The following is a 9,907-nucleotide window of genomic DNA, read 5'->3' as shown; positions in this document are numbered from 1 at the left end:
CCGTCCGGAAGCACCACGGGTAGGGAAGAAAGACGGCTGGTGTCTTGGTTCGTTGGCAGGAGGCCGGTACGATGAGTAGGAGCCTCGACCCGAACCACGGGTCTGGAAAGAGGAACGGCCGGACAGACGGCCCCTTGAACTGCCGGCCCTGGTGGAAACCCTACCACTAAAAACCCTACGCATCGACGTTTGGGCTTTATCCAATGCGGTGAAGGTTCCTACAAACTTTCCTAATTCTTTAATAAAGGGATCCCCAAAGAGGAAACCTTGGGCGTCCTTGCCCGCCTCCGACAGGGCCATATTGGTCAATTTAGGTTCGATTTTTAGCAATATGGCTTTACGCCGTTCAATACTGAGGGAGGTATTTGCATTACCTGCCATGCAAATGGCTCTTTGGGTCCAACCACGGAGCTCGACCGGGTCGACCATTCGGCCTTCCGCCTTGGCGGATTCCGCCAAATCAAAAATCTTTGTCAGGGGCCCCATAATATCAAGCAACTTGTCCTGACAAGCTTTTAGGGCCGAGTCCAGGCCTCTCTTTGGGCTAAATCCCGTTTTAGACAGGAATTGGACCATCTTTGGGTCCACAACCGGCGTCTCGCATACCTTATTAGGTATCGCCGGACGGGGGCATTCTGCCCGGAGTTTGTTCCGCGCTTCCTTGCTAAGGGGCTTACGGACCATGGACTCCAAGTAACTAGCGACGTGGGGAGCCGGGAGCCATTCCGCGGACCTGGGGTGGTGTAAAGAGTCCGGGTCAAAGAGCGCCTCCCCTGCCGGATCCAAAAGGGAAACGGATTGGGACGGGTTCACCGGATCGACCTCTAACGGTCGCTGAGGCGCTGACGAAAAGGAGACAGACGTCCCCTGAGCAGGAGACATATCATCATCGTCATATTCATTTGAATCGTTATACGAATCAATCAAAGCCTCCTCATCAGATTCTCCATTAGAATCAGAAACTAGCTCGGGATGGGATCGAGCAGATTTCCAATGCCGTGCTGATTCTGCCTGGCGCGGACAGGCTCTTTTGCGCGGCCGAGGCGCGCTGTCATTGGATGGAACTATGCCATCAGTCATATCACTTCTGGAGGCAACAGGGGCTGGCAAAGGCATGGGGTTAGTGGCCACCGTAGATGAGGTATTAGCGATAAGGACCTGGGATATAGAATGAGTCAAAACTGAGGACATAGAGCCCATTGCAGAGATAATGGCCTCAGAGATAGACTTTTGCAAGGTAAGTGCCTGCGGATCCGTTGGGACCGGAGCAGGCCCCCTTGCAGCAGGGGTAACACCCATATTTTGAGGAGAGCAAGGGGAATCTCCAAGAGCCGGAGTCCCAAGCACTGATGGTGGGGCCTTTTGGGCAGACATATTCATACCCTCTAACAATCTAAATCGTCCCAGGGAAGAAAACTAAGCACTGCTAATAAATAACTAACCCTAAACCCAGTCACGGAAGGAGAAACAGCAAGCAGAGTTAGTCACTCTGTGCTGCAGAAGGGGCCGCCGTTCCGGATAGTAGCAGGGAGAAGCCGGACGCTGCACGAGTACAGCGATGCGGCTTAACACAGGAGACGTCCGAGATCCCGCCCAGTCTCGCGAGATCTCGGACGCATCAGCCGTAGCGGCGGGAAACGAGCTGGGGAAGACGCGATGGCGGCCGAGATCCCGCGAGAAGGAGGGAGATCCCGGACGCGAACAGAGCGGCGGCGAAAAAAGGTAATCGCCGACTCGATCACGCCGGCGCACAGAAAACAAAAGAGGGAGACCACCGATCCCAAGTAAGGGCAGGGGTTGGGGGGGGGTAAAGGAAACCTGTAAGGAAAAACGGCGGTATACACTATGACACCACAGCCCTAACAGTTAAACAGGCATGAAATATCAGAGGGTACAAAACACCCTATAATGGGATAAAACCACTAAAATGACTTTTAAATATAAACCACCACCCTGCAAGCAGGAGGGTTGAATACTTAACTTGTGCAGCAGCAAAGAAAGAGGAGGATGGACTTAAGGGGTTGTCCCTTTATACTGTGACTAGGGGGAGGGATGTGTGCCCATTGGTGGATTTTGGTTGTTTAATTCTTTGCTGCTATTGTGAGAAGTAAAGAAAGGGTTAAGCAATATGAGCCTCCGTGTCTTGAAATAAAATCAGTTTTAAATAACTTGAGGGGGAGCAGTTTCTAAATTGGGGTAATTTATGGGTGGTTTCTACTATGTAAGCTCCACAAAGTGACTTTATAACTGAACTGGTCCCCCCAAAAGTCTTTTTTTTTTTTTTTAGGCTAATTAAAATCCTTGTACTGCGATTTTTCAATATATAGGGCTCTTACTCTTTTCTGTTGGCTAGTTTCTTTAAAAACCGCACTTATATAATATGTAAATTACCTCTCTACCAGCAAGTAGGGCGGTTACTTGCTGGTAGCCGCCGCATGCTCCTTTAAAAAAAACACCCCCTCCTCCTGCTGATTGACAGGGCCAGGGAGCGCTCTCCTCTTCCGGCTGGCCCTGTCTGCAATTCAAATCCAGCGCCTGCGCCGAATGAGGTGCAGGCGCGAGATTTGAATTGCAGACAGGGCCATCCGGAGGAGGAGAGCGGTCCCTGGCCCTGTCAATCAGCAGGAGGAGGGGGTGTTTTTAGGCCGAGTAGGCCTAAAGCCTATGCGGTGGTAAAATCCCGGCGCAGACGGGCGTGATGACGTCATCACGCGCCTGTGCCGGGATGCAGCACAGCGACAAGTGCACGCCTGCCTACCATCTACGAGTGAACGCCAGGAGTATGGGACACAGGTAAGTATTAGCATTTATTTTTTATTTTTTTGTGTGCCAACTTTGGGGGACATTACTGGGGGGCACAGGAGGATATTACTGAAGGGACAGTGGGGGGGCAAACTACTACATGGGGAGCAAACTACTACATGGGGGCAGTGTTGGGGACAATTACTACTGTGAGGGCAGTGTGGGGGACAATTACTACTGTGGGGAAAATTAATACTGTGGGGGCAGTGTGGGGGAAAATTACTACTGTGGGGGCAGTGTGGGGAAAAATTACCACTGGGAGAAAATTACTACTGTGGGGGCAGTGTGGGGAAAAATTACTACTGTGGGGGCAGTGTGGGGAAAAATTACTACTGTGGGGGCAGTGTGGGGGACAATTACTACTGTGTGAGAAAATTAGTGCTGTGGGGGGAAATTACTACTTTGGGGGCAGTGTGGGGGACAATTACTACTGTGGGGGACAATTACTACTGTGGGGGCAGTGTGAGGGACAATTACTACTGTGGGGGCAGTGTGGGGGAAAATTACTACTTTGGGGGACAATTACTACTGTGGGGGCAGTGTGTGGGATGTTGCTATTGGATAGGAACTATAGGGGCATTTCTTTAAAGGTACTTTCACACTTGCATTGTTGGATTCCGGCAATCTGTATGCAAATGGGTACCATTTGTAAACGGATCCGTCTCACAAATGCATTGCATTGCAATACCGGATCCATCTCTCCGGTTGTCATCCGGAAAAACGGATCCGGTATTTATCTTTTTCACATTTTTAAAGGTCTGCGCATGCACAGACTGCAAAACCAGATCAGTTTTTCCGGAACACTTGGGGCCGTTTCCGGCATTAATGCATTTCAATGGAAAGTGTTCAAGTGTTCCAGAATGCTCTCCATTCACAATGCATTAGGAGAAAACTTATCTGTTTTTTTTCTGGTATTAAGCCCCTAGGACGGAACTCAATACCGGAAAATAGTACCCTTACAAGGACATATTAGGGGACATTATTTTTGGGGACACTATACAGTCATTATTACCTGGAGCACAATATAGGGTATTATTATTACTTGGGGCACTCTAGGTGACATTATAATTGCAGTAGAAACCATAGGGACATTTGGGGGTCATCTTTTTTAAACTGGTGTAAAGTAGAACTGGCTTAGTTGCCAGATTCCACTTTTAATTTTAGACAGCCCCTTTTGTAAATGGAAGGTGGAATCTGATTGGCAGTTGTACTTTACACCAGTTTGATAAATGACCCGAATTATGAGAAATCTAACATGTCTGTAGAGATGAAAGAATTAGTCATGGCGGTCTGGGTCAAACGGAGGAGAAGAGGAAAGAGAAGGTCTACATGACAGGAGACGTCACTGGAAGTAAGAGGTATGTGGTGCTGTATTCTACTATATGTAGAGCTGGCTCACTACTGTGACCTGCATCTCATCTTCTCCTCCAAGTGTTTTATTATAATTTATGTATTTTAAATTTGGCAACTAAAAATTTAATTTGGCTCCTAAATTTTTCAGATTAGAAGCCAATGCCTCCTGGGTACTTTTGCAGTCCTATATAGCACTACAGATAACATAAGGTAAAAGGGTTCTCTGGGATTTATATATTAAAGACCTATCCTCATTTGATAGCTCTGTGCTTTGTATTGCAGCTCAGCCCCAATCACTCGGATGGAACGGAGTTGCACCTAGGCCACGTGAACGATGAATGTGATGTCATATGGCCTAGGCCAATATGGCTCACAAAGCACTGCAGCCTCTTCATATAGAAAAAATTAAAACTAAAATTGAGGGAGGGGCCCGAGTTGGGTAGACAGCCCCAGGCCCATCATGAACTAAATTTCCCAGAGATTCAGCTAAAGATCTTATCAACTGTATTCAGGATCATAATCCCTGACAAGTATAGCAGAGAGGAGGATGAGGCAGCTCTTTAGCTCAGTGTTGTGAAGTAACTTTTCCTCATGTGTGATCAGGACAGGTTTTGTGTGAACTAATGGGTCAGTGGCCATTTTGTTTCCCCTGATGATTTGGTAGGTATTTGAGAAGGTATTTGAGAATATACGGTATTTATAATAAAGTAATATTTAAGTATTTTCATTTTCTTAATTCCCAGAAAACCCCTTTAAGAATTGATTCTAAAATTCCAAGCCTTCTAGTGATTTTCCATGTTTGTGTTTTCGTTTCTTGTTCCCTGCCTTTCTGGAGCCATAATTTTTTTTATTTTTCCATTCGCATAGCCATATGAGGACTTGTTTTTTGTGGGACAAGTTGTACTTTCTAATGGCGCCATTTAATATGGCATAGAATGTAGTGGGAAGCTGGGAAACAATTCCAAATGGGGTGGAATTGAAAAAAAAAAGCAATTTTGTCACAGTTTTTTTGTTTTTACGGCATTCACTATTCGGTAAAACTAACTTGTCCTCTTCATTCTCCAGGTCAGTATGATTATGATGATACCATGTGTATAGTTTTTCTTGCGTTTTAATACTGAATTTTTCATCGCCCTATAGTTATACGGAGTCTACGGAGAAATGTGGAGGCTTTTTTTTGTGGGATGATCTGTAGTTTTTGTTATAACATGTTGGGGTGTGTATTACTTTATGATTACTTTTTATTCCATTTTTTGGGGAGGTAAAGTGATATAAAAATGAATGGCAAATTGGCCATTTTTATTTTTTTCCTTTGCGCTATATATTTCTATATATTTTTATATATTTCTTACAACTTAAAAAAAAAAATTTAGGTCCCCAAGTGGAAGACATGCAATCATCAGATTGTAATATGTATAGAGCAGGGATGACCAACCTGCGTCCCTCCAGCTGTTGCAAAACTACAACTTCCAGCATGCCCGGACAGCCTACAACTATCAGCCTACAGCAAGGCATGGTGGGAGTTGTAGTTTTACAACAGCTGGAGGGCCTCAGGTTGAGCATCCGTGGTATAGGGTAATGGAATTTTCTCCATTACCATATATATGGATCACAATATTACAATTCAGTGCTGCCACTTTCTGGCCTGAATTGTAATATATAAGCAATGAGGCTGGAAGCCTCGTACAGGCTCAGGCTCATTACGTACAAGGAACGCCTTCCCCGATCTCCGTCCAGGGAAGGAGTTCCTGCCCGTGAAGCACACACTTCTGGGTTTCCAGCCTCTCTGATGCTGTGGTCACATTTGACCACAGCATCTCAGGCGTTAAATATCTGCGATCGGCATTACTGCCGATCGCGGACATTAGCCACGGTTGTCTGCTGTATGAAACAGCAGGAACCCGCTAGCTACAGCGTAAATTCCACTCTGGAGTGGGCGCCATCTTTAAAGACCCAATATCTGCTGTACATGTAAATGAGCCCCTAGGGTTTACAGCTAGGGACCAGTGTTTAGTAGGAGAAACTGTATGAGTGACCAGAAGAAAACGCATAGCATGTCTGAGACTTACTGTACAGGACACTTGTAGCCCTAGCCCAAAGAACCTGTCATCACTGAAGAACAGCAGGATGATCGGGCTTGCACAAACCTCCAGTTGGTAAAATGCTGTTCTGACTAGACAGTAGCAAAAGGCAGAGTATTATTGTAGACAGAGTCCCGGGATTTATGGGTCATTTTTAATCTATTTATAAATGTGCCACAAAAGGCAAAATATAACATTGCCGACCAGGCAGGAGCCACTGTTACTTAGCCACTCCACGCTCTGATGTGCCATATACCGTATTTTTCGCCCTATAAGACGCACCGGCCTATAAGACGCACCTAGGTTTTTGAGGAGGAAAATAAGAAAAAAAATTTTTTTTAACCAAAAGGTGTGCTTTTGGTGGGTTTTGAACTAATTGTGGTCTGTGGATGGCACTGTTATGGGGGATCTGTGGGTGACACTTATGGGGGATCTGTGGGTGACACTTATGGGGGATCTGTGGGTGACACTTATGGGGGATCTGTGGGTGACGCACTGTTATGGGGGATCTGTGGGTGACTGTTATGGGGGATCTGTGGGTGACACTTATGGGGGATCTGTGGGTGACACTTATGGGGGATCTGTGGGTGACACTTATGGGGGATCTGTGGGTGGCTCTTATTGGGGTCTCTGTGTATGACAGTTATGGGGGGGATCTGTGGATGACACATATATAGCATCTTATGCTATGTGTCATCCACAGATCCCCTCCATAAGTGTCCCTGTAGTGAATTACCCTCAATACAGGGCTGGGGGCCGGCATCTGGCTTTATAATGACAGCGGGGCCTGTGCAGTGACTGTATTCTACTACACGGGCCCCGCTCACTGTATAATCGTATGTCTAATAGTAAATAGTTATGTGCATAATCGCATAATGAGCGGAGTACTTACAACTACAAGCGCTCGCCGGGAGGAGGCAGGCCGGGAGGACAGGCGCTGGCAGCGTGAGTCATACGTCATGCGCCCACGCCGCCTGCTTCATTCATAAAGTGGGCAGCGCCGGCGCGTGACGTATGACTCACACACTGCCAGCGCCCGTCCTCCCAGCCTGCCTCCTCCCTCCTCTCGGCGAGCGTTTGTAGTTGTAAGTACTCCACTCATTATGCGATTATGTACATAACTATTTACTATTAGACATACGATTATACAGTGAGCGGGGCCCATGTAGTAGAATAGTCACTGCACGGGCCCCGCTGTCATTATAAAAGCAGACGCCGGCCCCCAGCCCCTCCTCCCTCACAGCTGATACACCCGCCGCGCGGCATCGCGGCGGGTGTATCATTGAAAATCGCAAAAAATTCGCGCAAAAATTCGCAAATCGCAAAATAAGCTGCATTCGCCGTATAAGACGCACTGCTATTTCCCCCCCACTTTTGGGGGGGAAAAAGTGCGTCTTATACGGCGAAAAATACGGTATGTGCTGCAGATTGGCCGCTGTAAGCAACATGAATGCTTTTTACTTGTTTTTTTCTTTCTTTTTTTTGTGTGTGAAATTTAGACCTTTGATGTGTCTTCTCCTCACACTGCGGGGCAGGAATGCAGGGGAGAGTGTGGCATAAAATAACTGCAGTACTGTAATTTGCCAGCAGATGGCAGTAAAGTGAATCATTTCTCCTTACTTGTGATACTGAAAATACTTGATAAACATAATGCCAGTTATCACTGCAGTTATACACCCTGTAGCTTATCGCTATAATGGTATCTTATAGATTTGTGAATACTTTTATTTGAACGGGATACAATAGGGGGATTTGTACTAGGATAGTACACACAGTGTGATACCTCTAGGCGCAAAGACACGACCTCGATAGATGTATATAGAACCTTTTTTTATTGAATAAATAATAAAAAAAGATTCTATATACATCTATCGAGGTCGTGTCTTTGCGCCTAGGAGTATCACACTGTGTGTACTATCCTAGTACACATCCCCCTATTGTATCCCACATCACTCCTCTGGAGAACCGGCCACTCCACCTACGAGGATTGAGAGATACCGGCAGCACCGACCCTGTGCCCCCACGAGTGTTACGCCTGCGTATGCACAACACCATAAGGTGAGCACAACTATTGGCACGTTCTGTTCCCAAATATCCTTTCTAAGTCATACTTTTTTGCCACATATGCTTAAAGGGGTTCTGCAGTTTGTTTAAACTGATGATCTACCTCTGGATAGATCATCAGCATCTGATCGGCGGGGGTCCGACACCCAGGACCCCCGGCGACCAGCTGTTTGAGAAGGCAGTGGCGCTCCAGCAGCACCGCGGCCTTCACACTGTTTACCGCCGGCCCAGTGACGTCACGACTAGTATCAACTGGCCTGGGCGCGGCTAAGCTCTGTTCACTTGAATGGAGCTTAGTCCCCACCCAGACCAGTTGATACTAGTCGTGACATCACTGGGCCGGCGGTGAACAGTGAGAAGTCCGCGGCGCTGCTGGAGCGCCACTGCCTTCTCAAACAGCTGGTCGCCGGGGGTCCTGGGTGTCGGACCCCCGCCGGTCAGATGCTGATGATCTATCCAGAGGATAGATCATCAGTTTAAACAAACTGCAGAACCCCTTTACTTTAAACAGGTTATTTGAATCTTGTGATTTCATATATTGCATCACTTAACGATCAATGGGGTCCGACCTCTGGTACCCCCATAATCCTGGTAATAAAATAATACAGTGGCGTAGCCAGCACCCGGGGCAAGCCATGTATTGCGCCCCCCCCAACCTGTGGCCACGCCCCTTTTTGCAGATAACGTAGTGGATGTCACCTGCAGTCCTATGTAACACTGTACAGACAACACTGTGATAACTCTCTGAGTACAGATAATGTAGTAGATGTTCCCTGCAGTCCTATGTAACACTACAGATAACACAATGATAACTCTCTGAGTACAGATAATGTAGTAGATGTTCCCTGCAGTCCTATGTAACACTACAGATAACACAGGGATAACTCTCCGAGTACAGATAATATAGTAGATGGGTGTGAGGCCCCAGAATTCAGAACACGCACAGTGTGACCTGAAGTCTGGGGCCGGGATGTGGCAGGGTGGGCCATATTCTCAATCCACCCCCCCCCCCCCCAACCCTACCGTGAAACAAATACATTATTATATACAGTATAATACAGCACCACACACCTCATCCATCCAGTGACGTCTCCTGTGATGTAGACTTTCCTCAACGTCTTTATTCGGAGATAAGACCGCCATGACACCTTCTTTCAGCCGCGTCTCATCTCTGCAGTTTCACGGAAAACATTTTTAGATTCCTCACTTTACTATCATCCTCTACTATCCTCTATCATTATACACAGGGGGCCATTATATATACTGATAATACAGAGGGGCCATTATATATACTAATAATACAGAGGGGGCTATTATATATTATACTAATAATACACAGGGGCCATTATATATACTAATAATACAGAGGGGGCTATTATATATTATACTAATAATACAGAGGGGGCTATTATATATACTAATAATACAGAGGGGGCCTTTTATATACTAATAATACAGATCTCTGCTGTCCATATACCAGGCCTACCACCAGTATTACCCCTTCATATACCGCCTGGCCATCTGGTCACCCTGACCAGGCAGGCGGTATATCAAGGAGTTATACTGGTAGGCCTGGTATATGGACAGCAGAGATGGCATCATCTGGG

Source organism: Bufo gargarizans, chromosome 7, assembly GCF_014858855.1.
Source record: "Bufo gargarizans isolate SCDJY-AF-19 chromosome 7, ASM1485885v1, whole genome shotgun sequence".
NCBI classification, from domain to species: Eukaryota; Metazoa; Chordata; class Amphibia; order Anura; family Bufonidae; genus Bufo; species Bufo gargarizans.
This window is presented reverse-complemented; position numbering follows the sequence as displayed.